Source organism: Macrobrachium nipponense, chromosome 43 (genome assembly GCF_015104395.2).
Source record: "Macrobrachium nipponense isolate FS-2020 chromosome 43, ASM1510439v2, whole genome shotgun sequence".
NCBI lineage: Eukaryota > Metazoa > Arthropoda > Malacostraca > Decapoda > Palaemonidae > Macrobrachium > Macrobrachium nipponense.
In genome coordinates, this window is record NC_061104.1 from 50,676,791 (window position 1) to 50,701,323 (window position 24,533).

At 37.2% G+C, this 24,533-nt stretch overlaps 2 pseudogenes; both read right to left on the reverse strand.

Annotated features, from left to right (window-relative positions):
* The window catches only part of LOC135213733 (chitinase-3-like protein 2), a 239,599-nt pseudogene that overhangs the window by 158,453 nt on the left and 56,613 nt on the right, over positions 1-24,533 (reverse strand).
* LOC135213755 (ras-related protein Rab-27A-like) overlaps positions 1-24,533 on the reverse strand; it is a 78,270-nt pseudogene that overhangs the window by 8,665 nt on the left and 45,072 nt on the right.

Here is a 24,533-nt window from a genome sequence, read left to right on the forward strand (position 1 = left end):
CAGCAGTTGGGTGGTCAGGAATAACTCGTCATCACCGCCCTTCAACACAAGCAGGGCCCACCATTGGGGGGATGGGGTGTACTCCAGAGGCGGCTAAGCACCTCACTCCGGAGGCTACCAGTGGAAGCGGGAGCCTCGCTGGAAGCGGAGTTGCAGGCCATACCAGTGGAGCCATCATATGAGTCCCAATGGCAGCAGAGCGTGCAGGGGGAAGGCCAACGGGTCAGTTACGCCACCCTCTCACAGGACTCTCATGGAACCACGAGCACGGGTGAACGCGAAGCGGACCATCCGACCGGCGAAGCAGAGATTTACTGAGATGGGGGAAATGCTGTACCTTTTTGCCTAGGTATACATTTTTTTTTATATAATATTTTCTTTGCAAAATTACATTTAGTATGTATAACTGACATACTACCAAAAAAGATAAGAACTAAAACCAACAGCAGTCCCATTCCCTGGGTGTATTTATGAGCAAATAAATAAAAAGATGTCATGGGACAGAGGGGCGGCAATACACTTCCCCATCAAGTTCTCAAGGCATACTGATCGCCTTCTGTCCTACGATCGCCTTCTGTCCTATCATCAGGGCTGCCAGATTTTCATTACCAACTTATCGTACAGATGGTTCAAAATTATTGTTTTTTCCCCCGCAAAATTATCGCAAAATATATCATATGCATGTGAAAAATTATCGTATCTTTTATCATTATACTATGCTCTACAGTAAATCAACATTTCTTAGTATCAAAATAAATACTATGAAATCTTTTATACATTTAATATGATAAGGCAAAAATAGTATGAATCAAACTCTACTGTCTCATAAAAAAAACAATAAGTGAAATTTTAGAGAATAAATATATGAAACTAAAACCCTACATCATACATTGTGCATAGCAAAACAATAAACCAAATTAAAGAAAATGTTCTTTACCAAAATTATAGTTAAAGCTTTTACTATAGGCTACATTATCGTACAGCCGTGTGAACTGTTTTTTTAAACATCTAAGTAGGGTGCCATTTCTAAATTTCCAAAAAGGAGGACACCTCACATGTTTGTATATATATATATATATATATATATATATATATAATATATATATATATATATATATATATAATATATATAGAGAGAGAGAGAGAGAGAGAGGAGAGAGAGAGAGAGAGAGAGCAGAGAGAGAGAGAGAGAGACGAGACGAGGGGAGAAGGGAGGAGAGGATCGAGAGAGATGAGAGAGAGAGAGAGAGAGCTGCATAGACAGACAGTAAATTTTACTGATAAAAAAAAAAAAATTGATTTTACTGAAATTCCTGTACTACATATAAAAACACATTTGTGTTCTCAGCTTGATTGCCTGGAGGTTTATTTCTTTGTGGTTTCCAACGCAACCTCTGAGGGCTAGCGAGGGAAAACAAGCTTATTTTTTTCAGTTGAAATTTAGCTTGTCAAAGCTGGATTTAATATTACTACCAAAGTAAAAACCGTGCTAGCTGCCATCAAGATTGAATGGCAGTGGCCGAATGGATATATCTTGCTGTTCTGACAACTGTGGACTTCCGATGGTGGACCTAAACAGTTCGTGTTCTATCTAACTGTCTGCTGACCTTAGCCTCAGTTTTCGTCAGCATCGTTTACTACATGCATACATACATACATACATACTATATATACATATACATATATATATATATATATATATATATATATATATATATATATATATATATATATATATATATTACCTCTTAAGATACCTTATTATTTTTTACTTCTTGCCTCCCAAGAAAGGGGGAAAACAAATTTACGTCCTCCTTAAGGTTACGGAGAATGGAGGACACCCTACTTCTAAGCATGTCTTTGGATGGCGTAAACATAACACAGGACTCCTGGTTTTTCATACACTCAGAGCACCATTAACAGTTTGTGTATTTAAACTATTTCTTATTTTTGTCGTAAAAATAATGATCTTACTGAAACAGTCTTGCATTCAGGATTCGAGAGGGAAAGATTGACCGTACACAGCAAAATTATCCCACTCAGATCATTTAGATTGGATGTTTGCAATATCACATAATTGCCTCGTTTCAAGGGGGGGGAGGGGGGAGAGAGAGAGAGAGAGAGAGACGAGAGAAGAGAGAAGGAGGATGATAGAGAGAGAGAGAGAGAGAGAGAGAGAGAGAGAGAGAGAGAGAGAGAGAGAATGGTCTCATGTCTCTCTTAAAGGGGTCAGCGATAAGATGACCTCCCGGCTATTGGTAATTGAGTAGAGGGTGAAGAAAATACACACAGTACCAATACAATTAACCTACCTATCTCATAATCTCAAAACAATTATCTACATATCCTAAGGGAAAGGGAAATTGTCACTTTACGTTTTTCATAATTTTCAATTAGAAACATTTAATCTGGAAAAAAAATGCTTTTTAATCATCTAAAAATAAACAAATGCCAGAATTATCGTATAAAATGTACGATAGTTTGATCTGGTAACGTACATTGTACCAGAGGCTGTTTAATCGTACATGTACGATATTATCGTACGAATGGCAGCCCTGTGTCCTATGCTAGCTACTGCAGTTGCCATTAGTTATTCATGGATAATTAAAAGTGATATAACATCTTTCCCTGCAAATTCTCCAAATTGTATGTGTGTAATATTGAACCCTTAAAACGACGACGTGGACGTATTTTACGTCGACATTTTTTTTGTCTCTCGGGTGCCGACTGGACGTATTTTTACGTCGACATACAAAAGTTTTTTTAAAAATTTGCGGAAAAATCTTTTAGACCTACCAGCCGAAAACTCTTGAAATCACGCGCCTTGGGGGATGCTGGGAGTTCACGGATCAAGGTGTTTTGTTTGGTTTACAATCGTTACGCAGGCGCGCAAGCGCGAATTTCTTTTCTTGCCGCACTAAAAAGTATCTGTGACACATCTCGGAAATTATTTCGTCACTTTGACATAATTTTTTTACCATTTTAAATTAGCCATTACATGGAGTATTATATATGAGAATGTGCGCATTTTTATGTAGAATACAACCAAAAAAACACTCATGATTGTAGCTTTTATCAGTTTTTGAGATATTTTTCATATAAATAACGATGTGCTAAAATTTCAACCTTCGGTTCAACTTTGACTCCTACCGAAATGGTTGAAAACGCAATTGTAAGCTAAAACTCTTATATTTAGTAATATTCAATCATTTAACTTAATTTTGCAACTAATTGGAAGTCTCTAGCACAATATTTCGATTTATGGGTGAATTTATGAAAAAAACTTTTTCCTTACGTCCACCCGCGCGGTAACTCTTCCGAAAATAATCATACATGCGATTGTGGTAATGTTTGCACCATTTTAAATTAGCCGTTACATAAACGTTTTATATATGAAAATGTGTGCAATTTCATGCACAATACAACCTAAAAAAAAACAACCCAAATGTTGTAGCTTTAATCAATTTTGAAATATTTCATATAAAAAATGATAAGTGACAAATTTTCAACCTTCGGTCAATTTTGACTCTACCGAAATGGTCGAAAACGTAATTGTAAGCTAAAACGCTTATATTCTAGTAATATTCAAGCATTTACCTTAATTTTGTAACAAATTGGAAGTCTCTAGCACAATATTTCCATTTATGGTGAATTTATGAAAAAAATAACATTTTCTTTAACGTCCGCGCGGTAACTCTTCCGAAAAAATCATACGTGCGATTGTGGTAATGTTTGCACCATTTTAAAATTAGCCGTTACATAATGTTTTATATATGAAAATGTGCGCAATTTCATGTAGAATACAACAAAAAATAGTGAAGGTTGTAGCTTTTCTCATTTTCGAAATATTTGCATATAAAAAAAAACCACGTTCGGTCAAATTTGACTCTACCGAAATGGTCGAAAAACGCAATGTAAGATAAAAACTCTTACAGTCTAGTAATATTCAGTCATTTATCTTCATCTTGAACAAATTCGAAGTCTCTAGCACAATATTTAAATTTATGGTGAATTTTTAAAAATAACTTCCTTCCCTCCGCGCGCGGATTCTCCGCCACAAATCTCCCGAAATGCGTAAGTCCCATTCTCGGAATATTTGCTCCATTTCATATTAGGCATTTCATAGATTTTTATATATAGAAAATCTGTGCGCAATTTCATGTAGAATAAAACGAAAAATATTTGAAAGTTGTAGCTTTTCTTATTTCCGAATAATTGCATATAAAAAAAATATATATAAAAAAAAAATTCGACATTCGGTCAACTTTAACTCGTCAGATATGGCGAAAACTGCATTTGTAAGCTATATTTTTACAGTATAGTAATATTCAATCATTTGTCTTCATTTTGAAAGAAATTGGAAGTCTCTAGGACAATATTTAGTTTTATGGTGAATTTTTGAAAAAAATAGTGTTTACGTTCCGCTGGCGTTACGAATTCATGCATTATTTTGTGATAATATTTTCTCTGTGTTGCTTTTATCGTTTTACAATTTGAATTATATACAAAATGATCGCAATTTAGTGTACATTACAACGAAAAAAAGTAACTTGTTACCTTTATTCGTTCTGCGCACAGCGCGATTTGAATACAATTATATATGAAATTTCGTTTTTGCGCTATCATATATCGCATTATTTATATTATGATAATGATAATTTTTTTCATTTCTGATGGTTGCATACTAAACTTCAGGCAATGACAAACAAAGGAGCCAAAAATGAACTCTTAATCTTCAAAACTAAGCGCGCTATGATTTTTTGAAAAAAAATATTTTTTTACCGCTTTCGCGCTCACTCTGAAACGTCTCCGGCACACGGGAGACATTTTTTTTTTTACCGCTTCGGCGTTTAAGGGTTAATAATCGTATGAGTTACCTCGTCCATCACTCAAAGCCTGTTATAGATACTCATAAGATTGATGTCCATCCATTACAGGTTAAAGATCTTGCAGCTACCAGCAATTACAGAGTTCTGTAACCTAACCTAACCTGTACTTTAGACTTAACATTCAGTTCGAGGGATTTATCTAAAAATATATCACATAAAATGGTAGCATGACAAAATATAATCATCATAATGTAGCTGAGTACAGAAATCTGTTAAGTTGATGAGTTAACAAGAGCCACACTTCAAAATAGCTAAGCTACATGACTTATCCTTCTTAGCCCCAGGGTTTTTTGAGTAGCTACACTCACCTGAAGAGCGGTCACGTCTCGGCCACTAGAACTGAATGAGCTACTGTAACCAACAAGAGATGTACTACATAGAATGTTTGGCTTCCTGTAACTTTATCCATAATCAATGGGGGTTGTCCTTTCCGGGGTTACAGGTGCCTTATTAAACTCTGAATGTGGGAGGCAAACACTGGCTCTCTTCAAGACTATGGCACTTCCATTTCTCCAGAGAGATCATCCAAAGATGAATGATCACATATGTAGTAGTTTCACCACGCCACTGAGAAAAACTGTTTGCTGTTCCAGTGATGCTTTATGGATGTGAGACTGGCTTGATATTGCATTAAGGGGAAAATATTTCACTTGGACATAAAAAACTTTCTATGGAAAGTGGAAGAGAGATACAGTAATGAAACAGGTTCCACAGCCAGCTTAATGGACCACATATAGTTTCTGATAGAGTGAGCACCTTAACAGAGTCTGGGTGTCTGACTTTCTGATAAGTAATAACTGTGAGGTAAAATCAAACTAACACTTGAGTTACTGTTTACAATTGAGTGAAATTAAAGAGTAGTTAACTTATCTCACACAATGTCATTATTTTCTTACCTTGCCAAGACCTAAGACTACCCACCCTAGAATACTAAATCACAATTTTTTTTTTTTTTACAGTAGTGCCTCCTTGGAAATGACTTTTCTGATAAGTAAAAAAAGACCCCATATTACAGCCTGCACCTGAATATTTTTTGTTTTAGATATCTTACAGCTAACAGCAGTTCCACATAGTTCCTAACCTAAAAGTAACCTGTACCTTCACTAATATTCAATTTCAGAGAGTTTAATTAAAAATGTATGACATCCTCAAAAGAAATTGGTTACCAGCAAACATAATGATAATGTAGCTAATAAGTAAAAGAAGTCTTAAGTTGGGGTGTTCCTGCAACTGATTATTCATTACATCAGGAACTAGTAACTATTTTCAACCATCCCCCCCCCCCCCCCCCCACAAAAATGGGAGAAAACAATAACATGTCAGACCAATGTTTAATTACTTCCAAACAAGACATTATGTGTAGAATATGTCTTCAGGATCCTGACTTCAAAGGTTATGCTCTTTTCAGTAACACCACAATCAATTATCCTTTCATTTTTCTGTTTCTGGATTTGGTTCCATAGTCTGTCCCATGCCTACTTCTTACAGGGCTACAGCAAAGGCCTTCAATATTGCCCACTGGGGACTCCTTAGTGGTGCTCCATACTCCTAAATGGGTCATAATGGTCTTAGCTTTACTTGTACCCTATTGATAGAACTGCCTGCTATTCAGCATCCTTCACAATCCCAACATGAACTGAACTGGTTGACCTCACAGAACCATCCCCCCCCCCAGATCTTGTTTTAAAAAACTAAATATTACACCTATTAATGTAACACAATGAGACATGTAAAGTACCGTATATACTCGAGTAACGTGCGATCTCGCATATCATGCGACCCCAAAATTTTCACCAATAAACAGGTGGTTGTCATGTATCTCATGTATCATGCGAGTTCCTTTTCCGAGGTCAGTTCATAAGGTTGGTGGTTTAGCGTACTGATGGGCCGAGTCGTTCAGATGTGTGCTGCTGCTAGTGAAGTTACGGTAATTTTCTTACTAATCTCGAGAATTTAATAGAAGATCTCAAGATTAAAAAAGAATACCAAGATAATAAAATAATTGTAAAAATAACACGCCTTGGAGTCCTAAATCATTCTCTCTCTCTCTCAGAAAGTAAATACTGTAATTTGAGTCTTTCACCAATGGGTATCATTAAATGTGTAGACATTGTGTGTGTGTTTAAAAAAGTGTAGTACACACACATTCCGATGTTTCGGTTTTTTGGAATTTTCAATTTCGGAAATGTGAGGTCAGATGCTATCAACAAACATCACTACTGCAGAAAAAATGTTTTTCCCCTTTATGTTTTTCATTATTGTTATTTATTAATTACTGTTTATTTAAATAAATAATATAATACTGTTACATGAATGTGAGATAATTAAGATCACCTATAATAACATAGTGGGGACAATTAATATCATATGTTCCCCTAATCGCTATTATTTTCAAAACAAACATTCCGTAAAACACCAAAAATATATGTACATAACAATCAAAATCTAATGTTTTGCAGTTCAACTTGTGAATTTCAACAATAAGTATGACTATATAATATATTTCACCATATCGATCTTGCAGTTGAAGAGTCGTAAAATTTTGAGGATGGTCCGTGAAAAGGATTTGTACTTTGTGATTACGTATCGCTACAACACCATGCGGTATTTTCATACCACTATATTGACGCATCGCTACGACACGCTGGTATTTTTCATACCACTATACATTAAAGTTAAATAATCATATTATATTATTGTTTTCACGAAGAAATAATTATATAAAGAAAATTATCGAGTAATTTTGCCGTCGCAGTCAGAAAATCACGAACATGGTAACGTTCAAACCTAGTGTCATCCACGGCATATGTCTATAAATAGAACAGAAGCAGAGGGCAGTCATTGGATAACAGATCTCCATGGCTACCAACCAGCCAATCAGGTGTTAGTTTATACTACTCTGTGAATTTCTTAGAATGAACGTTTACACGTAACACACGGGAAGCTAACGATGATGTGTGTGCTTTGCATACAGTACGTAGTTTTTGTTTTTATTAGTGTATTTTACTGATTACATGAATACTCTCTCTCTCTCTCTCTCTCTCTCTCTCCTCTCTCTCTCTATCTCTCTCTCTCTCTCTCTCTATCTCTCTCTCTCTCTCTCCCTCTCTCTCAGGAAAGATACCGTCAAATCAATTTATCAGTATCTTCCTGATAGACAGAGTAAATATTTAGGACTCCAAAGCTTGGCATATGTCAATTATTTTATTATCTTGGGATTTTTGGTTAATCTTGGGATTTTCCATGGTCAACTCTTGGGATTAGTAAGACTGCGATTATTTGAGTAGCGCACACCCAACTGAATCGGGGTAAGCCTAGCACGCCAAACAATAGTATTTACAAAATGAGCGGAGCTCTCTGGCTGGGCTGTTTGGTCCACCACGTGTTTTGATCGCATATCTGCCAAATTATAACAAAACAACAGAGATAAAACCATTTCTACCCCCATTACAGATATCAAATATTATCTTTTCCGTTGCGCAGAATTCTAAATAAATTACGTAGGTTCACGATTGATAAAGTTTTTTTATGCATAACAAGAAACGGAGTCAGATATTCTATCAACAGGGCATCTCATTTTTTGGTGCGTTGCGAATATTTTTTCAACAGTTCCACGTGCGTTTAAATCCATACTGACTGTACAGTCTGGAGGCATTTCTCCCTTCTACACATATCTTGATTTCTTAATAATCGTAGGTATAGAATCAATTGGTGAGCAAGGAAATATGAAATAAAGCATCACAGTAAGTTTGACGAGAGAGAAAAAATAAACAATCGTATACAGACAGACTCTCTCTCTTCTCTCTCTCTCTCTCTCTCTCTCCCTCTCTTTCTCTCTCTCTCTCTCTCTCTGGAGAAAATAATAGATAGGAAACAATGACTGAATATTGCTTGAATGCGATATGGCAAAGTTTTGGCCTAACTGAAGAGTGGAGTGACTTTGACACCGACTTACAAGTTATTCCTGGTCATCTCACTGCCATAGATAGACATCAACTTCACAGCCGAGAAAGGGGCAATCGTATACGAAATAAATAGGTATGGAAAAATGCGAAATGCGGGCCTATGTTGTCCATAAAAAAAGCTCTCGCTCGGACAGCTGTAAGATTTAGGAGAGAGAGAGAGAGAGAGAGAGAGAAGAGAGAGAGAGAGGAGAGAGAGAGAGAGAGAGAGAGAGAGAGAGAGAGAGAGAGAGAGAGAGAGAGAGAGAGAGGGCCCGAATACGAAGGAGATTAAAGTACCTGGGAAGGAAAAACCCTTATAATCTTTATAATTATAGCCTCGGGGTTTGTCTCAAGGACATTCAAAGGTCTGTCACACACGGGCAGTTGTTGTTTTTTGTAAAATTAGCATAACAAGGGCAGATCTTTAAAAGCCACGCCAGAGAGCTCGCCACGGGGTGACAAGACTATTACCTTCCATATGAATTGACGATGTCGATACGAAGATGCAGGAGATGAGGATGAAATGATCAAAGTTCTGGAAGATGAACGAATATGATGATGCCTTGATGGCAAAGAATTCAGAGCAGTATTTGATGATACGGACACGGAAGAGCGACTTTGGAGGAGATTTTAGTTTATTGATTTTATGAATTTTTTTTTACTTTAATAAATTTTCACTTACCTGCGTATCCTAAAAGGAAAAATAATAGTTCAAGTAACAAATGTTTCTTTTACTGAGTAAAACAAAAAAGTTAAAAAATCTTAATTCGGGTTGTTGTGCCCTTAACTGATTTGGAAATTATAGATGGTTAGTCTAGAACAGTTAAACTGTACATAAACCAAAATAATGCAAATGGCGCCGATCGCATCTTTTGTATTTTAAAAATACAAATAGTAATATGAGAATGCATACAATATTATTGGATATAGTGAATTTACAAGTAAAACAAGTATAACTTTTTAAAAGATCTACTGTTTTCCTCCGGTAGTAACTATCGCGATCTGCCGATTTGGGAAAGCATAGACGGTACGCTAATTTTTATACCGCGTGTATGATGCGACCCCTTTAAAATTAGCTTCAAAATTAGGTTTCAAAAGTCGCATAACATGCGAGTATATACGGTAGTTAACTTTTGTAATTCTAATAGAAAAAAAAACTTAAGAGATCAGAAAGTCATACAGTAGACAACAAATCCCGTATTCTTTTCATTCTTAACCCTTACTGGACTGATTGATCCTCGGTAGTAATAACAGGTTTGGGGTGGTGGACAGATTGATCCTGTGGATAAACAATATTAAGCACCATCGATTTGGAAAGAGTCGAAAGGGAAAGAGGTGCCAATATTTCTATAGCCCATAAATTCACCAATGGCAACCTTTTGCACTGGCTAAAACCACGAATCAGGCCATCTCAGGACTTCAGTTTCTGCTTGTAACTTCAAGGGGGAATGTATTATATCTCTCACATGACATCTTTTTGTAAATTTGCTAGTAAATATACCAAGGGGTTGCTGTTGGTTTTGGTTTTTGTTCCTTCTTTGGTCCCCAGAATGACTCCAAGCCCGATGTGGGCTCGGAAGGTGGGAGCGGCGATCCTTCCCCCCGATTTCGTTGTGCTGACAAATCAGCGCAATTACCTCTGTGAACGACCTCTGGATCTCAGGAGTGACTGCATACTGTGGAGACGGACCATCAAGCCCGTCCAGCGAGAACAATGCCTCCCGAGACCCAACTCCTTCCACAGGAGGAACCACGACAGACCCCTCCTGGTCTCCTCCTGCCACTTGCGCATACGATCTGGTTGGTCCGAGGGACCGTTGCCAGATTCGTAGGACGTCATGGCAGGAGCGCGCCCTCTCACAATCACTCCTGATTGCCTCACTCTTCCCGGTGAAGCCCGAGGAAGTTGAAGGGATCGGAGAGGCAGACCTGACGCTCCCCCCGCGCCCACTGGCAGAACCGGTGTGCTGAGGGAGCTGCAGGCAATCACCAACCCGCGCGTGGCGATCGAGCTGTAGGCTGGTTGCGGCTCTCCCGGGGAGAGCGGGCTGGACCAAGAACAGCGGCGACGGTCCCGAGCGTCAGAAGAGCTACTGCTGGTCCCCCTCTCCGCCCCCGCCCGGTCACTCGGTAGGAGCGGCGGTTAAGGGGACCTGCAGAGTCCGCTGTCCCCACAGTGGGAGCGAGGCCTGTTCCTCACGGCGCGTCATGCCACTTGGAACAGCCGAGGCTGGTTCAGGCGACCGAGGGGATCGGTTCCTCGCCTCAGCCCGCGAGCAGTCTGGGACCGTCACGTCAATTGACCCTGGGTACCAGGCGTATCGCCGCGAGAGCGATCGCGGTCTGGTGAGAGTCGCCTGAGCAACCCCCGCCAGTCTTCCGCTCCGTGCCTGGATCCTGGCGCCGGAGCAGACTTGGTTGCCTGGGTCTTGGTTGTACGGTTCACACTCGGTGACTCTCGCGAACGAGGAAGGCTGAGACGGTACCTGGCGTCGCAGGCAGAACCTCTGGCGCCAAGCGAGGAGGTACCAGTTAGCTGGCTACTACCTCCGGTCCCCGTCTTCTTCTTCCTTCTTTGCGGAAGGAGAGACAGGCCCCGTCCCGGATCCCAAAGAACAGGAGGACCGGCGGAAGTCCAACTGTCCCACCGGAGTGGGACAGACCCATAGAAGTCTCAGAGCGACAAGTAGTTACTACCGAACACCCTTGTCGAAGCTTACAACCGGTTCAGCTGCCGCTAAGTACCTTCCTATTGTTAAAGGACCGAGGGTTTTGTATACGTATCGGAACACATTAGAGAAAAAACATGTAAAAGTAAAAAAGTTACTGAATCTCCGTTCTCAGTAAATTACGTAAATGTTTTTTTTCAACAAATATGCTAAGAATTTGATACTGATTTTATTTCTTGTCTGTTTTGATATTGCATGAGCAGTAATTATTAATTTTACAAAATAAAATAAAACATTTATTAGAAAAAATATATATAAGTTGGTAAATTTATGACTGTCTTGTAAAGAGGACCTCACAAGGAGTTGTAAATTAGTCATTTTCAATTTCTCGTGGAAGGTAGGGAAATTTTTTTTAATTTTTTTCTTTCACAGAGTACATTTGCATATCTTCCTCTTTCCACTGATTTGTTTTTTGGTGGAAACTGGCTGACCTCAAAGCTTACCCAACCTGAGGAGTTGCATAACGATATATTTACCCATCCAGGGTTAAAAGATGAAATAACACAAGTGAATGATCAAGTCTACCAAGAGAAAGAGAGGCGTTGATTTTTTTATGTTATTAACATGGTTATATAATTGGAATAAATTATGTAGTACAATATATACAAAAGTTATATAAAAAATATGAGCTCTAAATTTTAAAAATTTTTTCTAGTACATAAATAAATGAAAATGCAACATGCTTTGAAGAATATAACCTAATAAATACCATGCATCTTACAACAAAAAACAATTTTTCAATAGTTACCCAAATTTCTCTGCAACTTCCTTTCCTCGCTGCTCTGATATAATTCGCTGGTCGCTCAAGTCTACTTTATTCCCACATAATATTATGTCAGGATTGTCACAGTATGCATGTGTCTGTTGAAAAGAAACTATAATAACTTTCCAACTTATTTGAGGATAATTTTAAAACTTTTTTTTATATTACTTGTAAATAATTATCTTTATTATTTTATTTAAAAATTATAATGCACCTGAAGACCATAATTAATAAATTAAAACTATTGTCCATTTATCTAAACTTTAAATAATTATAAACATATAAATACTCTGTTCATAAACAGAAATTAAAAGTTATGTGGTAGAAATACTATGGCAGTTATAAAATATAAATCTATAGCATGATCTTTCCCCAAACTATGGACTTTTATCATTTCAAGTTACAAGTCATATGAAAAACCACATACCTATTTACCTAATTAATTTTTTAATATTCAACAATGCTCTTTGGAGAACACCAAATCAAAATTACCTGAGGACACTTGACTTTTGATATAAAACGCTGAAAACTATATCACACAACTATTTTTCATACAAATCCATCAATCATATGTGCCCACATCTACAGTTTCAAATATCCCTGAAGCCATAGTTTTTAGTCTAACAGACAGAAAAAGTAGAGTATAAAGTAGTGCAACAATGCTTATGCAGCCCTATGGATTCACCTTATATTCAAGTAGTTTGGAATGAAGCTGAGAGAGTTGTGGTTTAGAAGGCTGCATCTGTTATATATATGATTGATGGGTCTTTAAGGTAACCTATAGTTTTTGTTCTATCATAACCTGTGGTTCATATATTTTTCCAAATCACAATTTAGGTGGGTGGTTGAATTGCCACAGTAAACATACACTTGAGGACTGTTCTGAGTTAGGTGTATAGGCTTTGGTAACTCAAAATGTTGTTTACAGTCAAGATAAACCCACACTATAAAAACAACAAGGTACGTACTTGTAAATTCTCCTCAAGTTTAACACAGAATCCCCTTGCCATTCACATAACGTAAATGGTGCTATCAACAGAACTCTGTCTCTTTGTTACCTTGAATGAAGCTCCACAAAGTGGAACATGAAGGACTCCCAATATCTTCCCCTAAAGATAATATCTGGTCCATCAAAGCATGAGACTCAATCGTATTATGTTTACGGAATGACAACAGAGTACGCTCCATCTTAGTGGACTAGACTCTCCTACATAATATTACCTAGCTGTCTGACTTGCAACTGTAGGCTCTCTGGAAGAGAGCTAATAGGTAACCATATTTCTTACTACTTCATTGACATAGAGGAATTATTTAGATCTGTCACCTCTGTGACCTGGTTCTTCCACACTAATATCGAACAGCCCCAACTGGACTGAGCAGAAAGTCATCCTACATAGATATATATGACAGGGAAGGGATGGTGAATGGTGCTGACTATACTTGTTTAGGTCTTCACTACAAACTCCAGAGAACTGACACTTCCAACATGTCCAACCTCTAGCATATGTGACCTAATCAAACAGCGCAAAGAGTCTTTTTTTTTTACCCATCTATCTCATAGATTGCAAATGGCAGTAGAAAGACTGGTCTCCACGTGTGAGATCTAACAATGATGACCCCTTATAAGTGGTTCTACACCGACTATTTAAGATACTTGAGGGTTAGGAAAGGTACCAGTTCGGAGGATTAAGTGCCCCTCAAAGAATTTCCTCCTTGAAGTGCTGGAGGAGCACTGCATTTCTATTTGAAGATCTCTAATCTAAGCTACAAAATCCAAATACCTGCAAGGACTGGGTCTTGTCACTACTAAAGAGCCTTCTTGCATAAGAAGTAAGGAAATGAAAGAAAGAAGAAGCCAGAAGTAGGCATAAATAGGAAAGGAGTGCCCAGAGGGAGGCACAATATGGAAAGAAAGAAGGAAAGGAGAGCCAGAGCCAACGCATAATAAAGGAAGGAAAGAAAAGGAGAGCCAGAGGCAGGCATAATAAGTAAGGAAAGAAAAGTAAAGGAATGCCAGAGGCAGGAATAATATTCAAAATTATTAAAACTTTACACACTGTCATTGTTGGGTATATAGAATTTACATTAAGCATGTATAACTTCAGTCTTTTCACATGCACATCAATTGCTGTGTATTTTTTGGAGAACTTTCTTACAACAAACACAGTTCCTGGTGTTGCAATATTGTATAAAGGTGTTTAAGCCCAGTGGCAAGGAAATTACATGCTGTTAGTAACTATGACACTTCCAAGTTAATAGTCTTGTATTCTTAGGTATTTTATTAAGTCTATTTCTCCCCTTACACCACAATGACATTACAAGCATTGTTAAGCATGGACATAGAGAATTATTAACATTCATAACAAATGTTTACACAGCTTATGTAACTGATTTAACTAGAATTTATGGTGTTCGAAAATATTACATTCATTGTTGAATGGGAAATTCCATATCCTACTTACCTGATTAAAGTAGGTTTCCACAAACATAAAAGATGGATGAACCCTTCACAAGCTTGGGTCTACACCTAATAACAGCAATGCTCCTAGTATCTAATTTTGATTACTATTTATTTGGAATAAGACATAACGTAAAACTTATTAAAGGTCTTGAAATACTACTTAACCACAAATTTACACTTTTAATTACGTATACTCTGCTTTAGTAATAACAGAACATGAGATTAAAATATACTCCACAGGTACAAACCACTATGTACCCCAATAACACCAGAAAAAACCAAGTACAGTAATAAAACCAAGTACAGCATTGAATTATCTACTGAAGTTAGTGACAAATTGGCCTAAACTCTCCCTGTAACATGACAAATTTTTTATCAACTTGTATTTTTCATAACTAACAAACCTGAGGTCTTAACAATAGGTTAAATCATCTGGTGCTTAAAAACAATCAAAAGATTATAAATGCAAGGAATCTATGATATCTGGCATCGGATGATGAGGTGAAAGCAAGTCCAGAGACCACGCTTGAATCCAGCGACACATCTGTCTTTTCTTCTAACCTAGGATGAAACATAAAGATGGGGTGGTGTCGAAGAGGGTGAGCAGTCAATGTTATCACCTCAGGATTGTTAGCTATGAAAAACATCAATGAAAATTTGTCATTAGTTCATATGCAGAAACAAACCTTCGGTTCTTAACAAATTACTTAGAGGGAGGTATGAGAATCCTGAACCTACTGGAGGTTCGGCATAACCCTAATCATTCTTCTTAGAAATGAGAATTCTAAAGGAGAGGACCTAAGCCTTTGAGATGTTAGATATGTAGATATCTAACATTCAATCAACGAAACATGGTCCAGATTCATTGCATACATGGAAGTCAAAAAGAACTACATATATCTGTTTAGGCAACAAACCATGTTAGCAACAAGAAATGGGTTTGTCACCACTCCTCACTTCCCTTGCTGGAGAGAGTTGAAGCTACTGAGAAGCAGCATCAAGCCAGTTTCAGTGTATGCTGTGTCTATTCTTCAAACCGCCCATAGATATGAAGACAGGAGAAAAGGAAAGAAGAGAAGACCAGTCATCTCACTCATTCCCTACTCCACACAATCATCGTAGGAATGATATAAACTGTCCTACTAGGGGCACTAGATGAGTTACACATGTTGAACAGCCACCACTGGACCCAAGGAACAAAAAAGTGTCGAAGAATCTGGGCAACATCCTTCAGGTAGACAAAAGTGAAAGTGGTTTAACACAGTCTGGAACCAGCGTTCAAAATCCTATGAACAGATAACTTCTAAAACCTCAGGGAGGAATCTAATCCTCTGGTGTCATGTGCTTTTTCATGCACCTAATTGGTGACAGAACTCAATGATGAGTAGGCTTGCCTAATCACCTCATGTAGTTAAAAACAAAAGGATATTCTAGGACACACTTTCTTGACCTGGCTTGTGTTAACATAAAGTCTAGTTATACCTAAACTCAGTGACGAGAACCTTCAGATATCAATGCAGTGTTTTGACGGGTCATAGCAGAAACTCTTGAAGGTTACTGATAACTCGCCACTGTAAGGAATGGAAAAAGAGGCAAAGCTGTCATCATGAACAGTGGGAATCTGGGTCTTAGACCATGAATTTCAGGGCAAATTCAACAGCTACTGACCCCAACCTGTTATGAGTCTACATAATAAGCCTGACCCTGAAGCTCTCCAATTTTTCCAAGGAAGCCATGGTCAGCAGGAAAACTGTTTCCAAAGTCAGTTTACTGGAAGATGGCTCTTGAACACATTGAGTAATTCTCAGGGGGAAGTTAATGTCCACATCCTTCAGAGAGCTAATCACAAGTCAACCTGTAGCCCTCGCCAGTATCAACAGAAAGAACTTCCTCTGTTATGACAAACATCTAGAAGATCTTGTCTATAGACAGGAGCTCTGAGTGAAGAGAATTATTTGATAACACCAATTCAACAGCAGCACACAGCTCATCTTGTATACGGCTAACAAAGCTCCTCCTGAAGTACTAGTCTTTCTTCCTAGTCATTGCTCTGCAAGAAAGATTTCCAGCTCGAAAGAGAAACTGGAGAGACTCCAGACATGAAGAGATAAGGATTCTACTGGCTGGTGGGATCTCTCCACAAGACTGGGGACAGCTGTGCTTAAGGCAGAACCTCTCTTGCCCACTCAACTTGGGCCCACAATGAGCTACTAGGGTCAGCCTACAAGACTTTGGAGCCTAGCAAAAAAAGTTCCTCTTAATTCATGCCCTCCAGATCTGTTCCTGTACTCAGAACGCCTCCTGTGAATGTTGAAATGCTCATCTCAAAGAGCTCTGGCCTTGGGAGTATGGGAGCATACAGGACAAAGAACTCCAGCAGATTAGAGAAATGGAGGTAGGGCACTTTACCATTCAACATCAAAAGAATGTTTCCAATATGCAGAAGAGAGTCTTCTGCTGTAATAAACAAACCTGGGACCATGAACAGTAGACCTCTAGCTTCCTGTTGAACTGTGAAGTGAAGAGGTCTAGCATGAGTCTTCACAAAGTAAAAGAAAGAGGAGACAATAGGATAATCCAAGGGGATGTCCTATGATAATTTGCTCTTTACAGATATGTTCTAAATATCCTACTGTCAATTTGTGCACTGTCAAAGTACTTGCACTGTAGGAAACAAGAGATGTCCTTGTGCTGCCAAAGGAATGTGCATTTCCAACAGAGGGGACTAATCAGAGGAGGCATCCTATGATGATAGGACACACCCATGCCTTATCTATTCACTCCTGTTACTGTAGTACTTAACTTAGTGAAGCAATACAGAACACTTTTATCACTTAGGGGAGATCCTTGTCTCAACTGTCAAATGCTCTCGATCCTAAACTTCTAAAGCCTTGAGATTTGAGTCAAAGGGTTAGATGAAGAACACCATCAACAGAAATAACAGGTTCACCTATACAAAATATACATTATTCAATTTTTTATGTCCATTTTGATTATGTTTAGGGGTACAGTGTTTTAATGTTGCTGGAACCAGGCAGCTTATTCAACAACAGGAAATTTCATGTATGAGGAGAATTGGACAGTTAGGTTCTAGAATGAAAATAAATGAGGGGAAAGAGAGCAAAAGACTTCTAACTAGATTCAGATCTAGGGGTCTCTACTAGGATTATTTTTCTTATGCTGTAACTGGTTAGTTGTGGTAGTACCATAAAAGAAGCTAACAGTACATACTACATATAATAAATGTGAAACACTGACTGGATGACAAATTGTGTGTTGGTTCTAAGTGTACAAAACTACCAAGTAAGAAAATGATGGTTAAGAGCTACTCTTGCTTACATGCAACTAATGGTCCTACTGATCAAGTATCCAGGACTCTCTGTGACCATACTCAACCAAAATGTCACAATCTACATTAAAATAAGAGAAATAGCCATACTATTCTTAAAGGGTGCAGAGTTAGAGCTCTTACATCAGACTCAGACTGATCAACAAATGTACTGCAGAGATGCTTTAAAAGACTTGCATTCCCCAACAGACACAAAAAGTTTCTACCAGCAAGGCTCTGTAAACATTCTGCACTAGTCAAATACATGCAAGGGTTCTCACTGGGCACGAGAAAAAACTATATTTCTGATCTCTCATAACTACCCACAGTAGGCCTTGTACCATAAGATAATTAATACTAGCATTTATACATTGGTTATTTAAGTCAAGAGTGTGCCTACTGTAATTCACATTTTATTCTTGAAGATATGCATGTCAATAAGCAACTTCTTCAATCGATTTCTTGAAGAAAACTTGCAAGAATTTATTGGTTTCCACTAAAAGGCTTCGTAAAAATGGCATTAGGATCCACTCGAGTTCTGACTGTTGGATGTGACATTTCTCCTCTCAAAGTTCTGTGTGGTCCTGCTGATGAGTGTCTTTCTATAACTTGAATTCCTTCATTAAAAGCAGTGAATGAGGTTCCCTGAGGTTTTCAGCATTTGGCTAACAAAGTGGACTTATGTACACTGCACCTGAGCTATAACCCTGGTGAAATATAAAATGAATAGTGGAGGGGGCTGAAAACAAAGCACCCAAAGTACTTTTGCCTAGATGGTCTTCCTCCCAAACCAATTAAGGGGTCATGCTTGGTCATTCTTTCATAGGACAAGTAGTCAATTATCTTCAAGTTTCTGTGGCTAAAAAAAAAAAAAAAAAAACAGCAGCCAAAGACTCTTGGCAACATACCATCCTACTTTCTCTCCCTTGTTATTGTGCATATTTCATAATTCAATACTGCAAACATCTCTCTTGTTCTTGTGCTTTCTATTTCATAATTCAATGCTGCAACCATCAGATGGTCATCATGAGGGTACAGGGTGTGGGGAGCACTAGCAGAATATGATACACCATATTCTTCCTAAGTATATTATACTTTTCACATAAACTGCACTTTACAGTTTCTAAGGAAAACACAATTTTTCTGGCTGTGAAGGTAAGAAAATTGTCCATGATTTGGTCCTTTCACTTTTCTCCAAGAATAAACCAGGACCTCTCATGTGACTCCTACATCCTAGTTAAACTTATTATTTCCAGGTAATTACACTGGTGAATGATTGTGAAGTATGGAAATCAATCAAGGGGCAAAACCAAGTTATGATGACCAGAAGACAGGCAAAGCTAAAAGTTCAGTCAGGAATGTCCATGATTATAGACAGCATGGGGATTACTGCTGTGTGCCCAAAACATAGGGGTAGGCCACACTTCTGGCAATAAATATCATAAACAAAAGCAAGTATAGAGGTATACTGAGATAACTGACGAGATAAGCAAGACCTAACATCACTTTAGATAGGAAATGAAGATATTGTATCACCTGCAAGTGAATATAAAACAGTCAAATATGAGCTTAATAAAGGTGAAAAGAGGAGGGCATTTACAAGTGTTTTGGCTCCTAGAGTTTTATATTATACTACAACATTTTTTACAGATAGCTAAAACATCAATAGAAGATTCTTTCAAGTCCCCAAAAGAAGATTACCAAACATCACAGGATAAGAAAAGTTCCCAGTCAGTCTTGCCTTCAGATCATACTGGTGACCCAATAAAAAGAGATCTGGGTATTAAGAAGACAAGAGCTGGGTAAGCCTTGAATACTTTAGTAATAGAAGACAGCAAAGCAATAGAATGGTACGTGGGAAGACTATAACATGTCACTTTTTTCGGGATTGCATGAACCATTGCACATTTCCTGTAACAATTGGGCATAAGAGAGAAAGAAGCCAGTTTATCAAACATTTCTTAAGAGGGCATAAAGAAAAGATGACTGAACTGTAAGACACAGGATCCCAACAGACACTACAAACATTGGGATAGCAGCACATATTATATTATAAAGGGGAAGAGTAAAGCACTAGAATAATTTTGAGAGGAGTTGGATGAAAAATAGGAAAGTGGCATTTTCACAAGAGCAAGAGAACTGTACGTACTTATAAAATCTTTTAAGAATATTATTGACCATTTACTTTTTCTCAGCTAGAGACGAGATCAGGACATCAATAGTCATCTTAATCGTATATGAGAATGTTTTCATTCAAATTACAATAGTACAAGTTCCTAGCTATATAAAAAGAAGGCATGAATAGCAGTAGACTGAGAAGTAAGGTTATGGACGATGCAGCTACTCTCTCAACTGGCGAGATATGGAGAAGTAGTCTTCAGGAGCAGGAGCAATCAAATTAAGTCAGATGAAAAGGAGAGAACATGACTTGAAAAGAAACAGTTAAGGAATTTAAACATCAGACATAAGAAATTTGTGATTCCCCAAAACAGGAGGGGACCTTCCAGTAATCACTTTACTGATTGAAGCAACTACTTAGTACTTGGTTTTTTTTGCTTTTCACACGAAACATAAGTGTAAGTTGAGTCTTAATGCTTACAAACACAAAATATTTAGCGGGAAAAAAATTAATTTCTACATTGTATAATACTGTTTTGGTAACCTGGTGCTCTATACATAATCAAAAAACAAACAAAACTTATTCTTCAAAACAACAAACTTATTCTTCCACTAATCCTGGGACTGCTTCTTTAGTTAAAATACAGTGGAAATTGGGCGATTTCAAGTAAGGTTACATTTACAGTGGATGGAATGGAGCCAATTACATAAAAAGCAACTTAAAGAAGTAAAACACGGATAAATGGATATTCTCTAAATCAACTGCCCATTAATTCACAAAATACGTATGACAAAACTGCCCTCAAGACCTGTCACTCTGATATTCAAAGAACCTACCATATAAGATTAGGAGACTATTTCATTCCACATGGAGTGAGTTGCATCTCATATGAGATACAACAATCATTCTCTCACCTCCCTCACTCTGAACTTATCAAATTATCTTCTGCATCATCTTTGGTCTAAAAAAAGAAAGTAGTTTCTCTCATAGCTCCATTTTAAGAAGTGTCACAATCTTTTTGCCTATTTCTCAGCAGCTCACCTATTGCTTTCCCTTGTAACTCCCAGATTTTTGTGTGGATCTGTATTAATTCTGCTTTAATTATTTAGCAATACAGCCTGCAAAGAGAACCCACTTTAAAAACAGGGCCTTTGGGCTTCTCTATGAAATAATAATGCCAGCAGGTACTGTACTTCATATGGTTACTACCCATATATTGTTATTATTATTGTGTGAATTATGGAAAATAAACTACCTGTTTTAAAACTCTTTAAGTTATACACTAGCAGACAGTCTGCTATGGCTTAATCCCTACACTCACAAAACCCCTAATGACCTTGACTTAAAAACTCCTCTCACATTGTATGCATAACTCAAGACTACCTTCTGTTAATATAACCACCTTGACTTGGAGATTATTGGTACAGTATCAGTCAAACTACCCCAAAAATACAAACATAAAAAACTCTAAAGCCTTTGTTAGAGAGCCATCTCTGCAAAAGTTTAAGACATCTACAGCTTTACATGTAATCCACACCAAAATTAGGTATACAATGTTCAGGTACTATAGTTTTGCTAGGATAGTTGAAGGAATTACCTATGTCCTGTAATGAAAGAGGTGACAAATTCATTAGGAGACATTGTTATGTTAGATAGCAAAACACAAATTAAAAAAAATGCATTTCTATCAAGTAATTTTAGATTCCTAATACAGTACCTAACCTCTCAGAGTAAGCAAGCATATGCTAGTAAACAGGAACATTCGTTTTACTGAGAAGACAGAAGAATTCCTGCATAAATAAAGAAATTCCGAACATATAAAAGAAAATTCCATTTCTCAGTCAAACAGCAAATGGTACACAACATATTTCTTAAGTTTATTAGACAGAGAATATCACACAATATCACAAACATTTGACAACACATGCAAATTGCTTCCTCATCCTACCTTGAGTTGTTCCAGCCAACTTCTAATATCGAGGAATGACTGTTCATTAGTCAAATCAAACAGGAGCAGGAAGCCCATGGCATCCCGATAAAATGCTGTGGTTAAGCTACGGAAACCTACAAATGCAAGTGCTTATTAGTAAGCAATATATTACACTGCTTCTCTAAGAGTGCGTGAACACTTCTACAAATGAAGCAAAGTACTATGATCACCAAGAATGAATTTATGTAATCTTTTCTGGGATCTATGCAGCAAGCTTTGCAGGGCTCTCAGTAAACACAATCATTATGACAACCACCTGGCACATTCAACAAAAGTTAGTTGATGTGGGTTAAGGATGTCATTAACCTGGAAGAAGTTAGGCATCATACACAGTCCAAAGCAAGACTTTAAACTAAATGGCAGTGACCCTCTAAACAAAGCAAACTATAAAATAAATGAAGCAGGGACAATGCCTATATAAAATTACTACATAATACTGTAGTACTTTGTGACTAGGTTTGTACTACAATTAGTTACTATGAAAACTGGAATGATTCTCAAGTTGCAATTATCGTGAAGAAAGGGACAAGGCCTATACTGCTATTACTATAAAAACAAAATTATGTCAACCGTAATTATCATGAAGGTAGGAACTAGGTATGTATACAGTACAGAAATTGTGAAAATTGGGAATAGGCTTCCACTACATAAATTTTTACATGTAAATTTTATAATTAAACTGAATTTTATTAAAGAATGCTACAAATTCCCTTTCATTTCCCATACTAACTTACTTCATACATCTGGATGGTGTACTAGACTACATAGCAGAAGAAATATACATGTAAACTGGTAAGGTTTTATATTTGTAAAAAAACACCTTGGTAAATAGTAACAAAATTAGTATATTAATGTCCTAATGAAAAATTAAAAGTACTTCAACAGGCTATTCATTTTCACTTCTAGAGACTCACAAAGCCAGCCAAAAGGAGCTGATCTAATACAAGAAGTGGAAAGTAAAATACGACAAAGAAGCTGGAACTGCTAGGTGGGAGAAAACCAAAGAAAACTAATTAGTTGGAACCATAAGAACAATGCAAGAACTTAAAATGCAGCTCAGTCCTTAAAGTAGGCATTACACCCATACAGGGAGTGTAAGTAACATCAAATTCAACACAATACCTGTGAGCCTTTCAAACATAATTGTCAACAAAAAAACAAGAACCTTTACTTTAGACTAGTATCTTGGTGATCCTTGTACTTTGCACAGTTTCTAGCAATTCTGGGTTACTATTAGAAAAAACTGAAATCCTTAGTGCAATGGTAACTAAATGTATATAAGGGTTGCACAAGCATAAGAAAATATTAGTGTGTACTACTTCATGCTAGATAAATGGATGTCTGGAAAAAACTGCATTCAATTATCTAAGTTCTGGAATAGTAAATGTCAAATTAAAAAGATGGCATTTCACTTTCACTATGTCCGGCATAACCCTTCAGTGACTACATTTAAAACTAAAGTATGTGTTCTGATTTACTGTATATCATATAAAAAATAAAATGTCCTTAAACTACGCAGAAAATCATATTTTCCAGCAAACATCAATTTGGTAAGCGCAGCAAGAGGGTTCAGTATTATTTTTTTAAAAGACCACCACAGTCAATAACATACCATGCTGAATACCTGAAGTATTCCTGAACATACTTTTAAATGGATCAAAAATAATTAGTGATGCATATAAATAAAAAGGTGCTTTCCAGTCTTTAATATTTTGCATTTCATCAGAACCTGTCACAGAAAACAGAGCTGTATTTGGTGGTATACTAGTAGCAATGCAATTAACCCTTAAACGCCGAAGGGGTATATTAAAAATCATCTTCCGTGTGCCGATGGCGGTCTCAGAGTGAGCGTGGAAGCGGAAAAAAAATAATTTTTTTTCAAAAAATCACAGCGAGCTTAGTTTTTAAGATTAAGAGTTCATTTTTGGCTCCTTTTTTTGTCATTGCCTGAAGTTTAGTATGCAACCATCAGAAATGAAAAAAAATCATCATTATCATATAAATAATGCGATATATGATAGCGTGAAAACAAAATTTCGTATATACCGTAATTGTATTCAAATCGCGCTATGCGCAAAACGGTTTAAGGTAACAAGTTAATTTTTTTTTTTTTGTAATGTACACTAAATTGCAATCATTTTGGTATATAACGCATTGTAAAACAATAAAAGCAACACAGAGAAAATATTATCACAAAATAATGCATGAATTCGTAACGTGTGGAGGTAAAAAAATATTTTTTTTCAAAAGTTCACCATAAATCTAAATATTGTCCTAAAGACTTCCAATTCTTTCAAAATGAAGACAAAT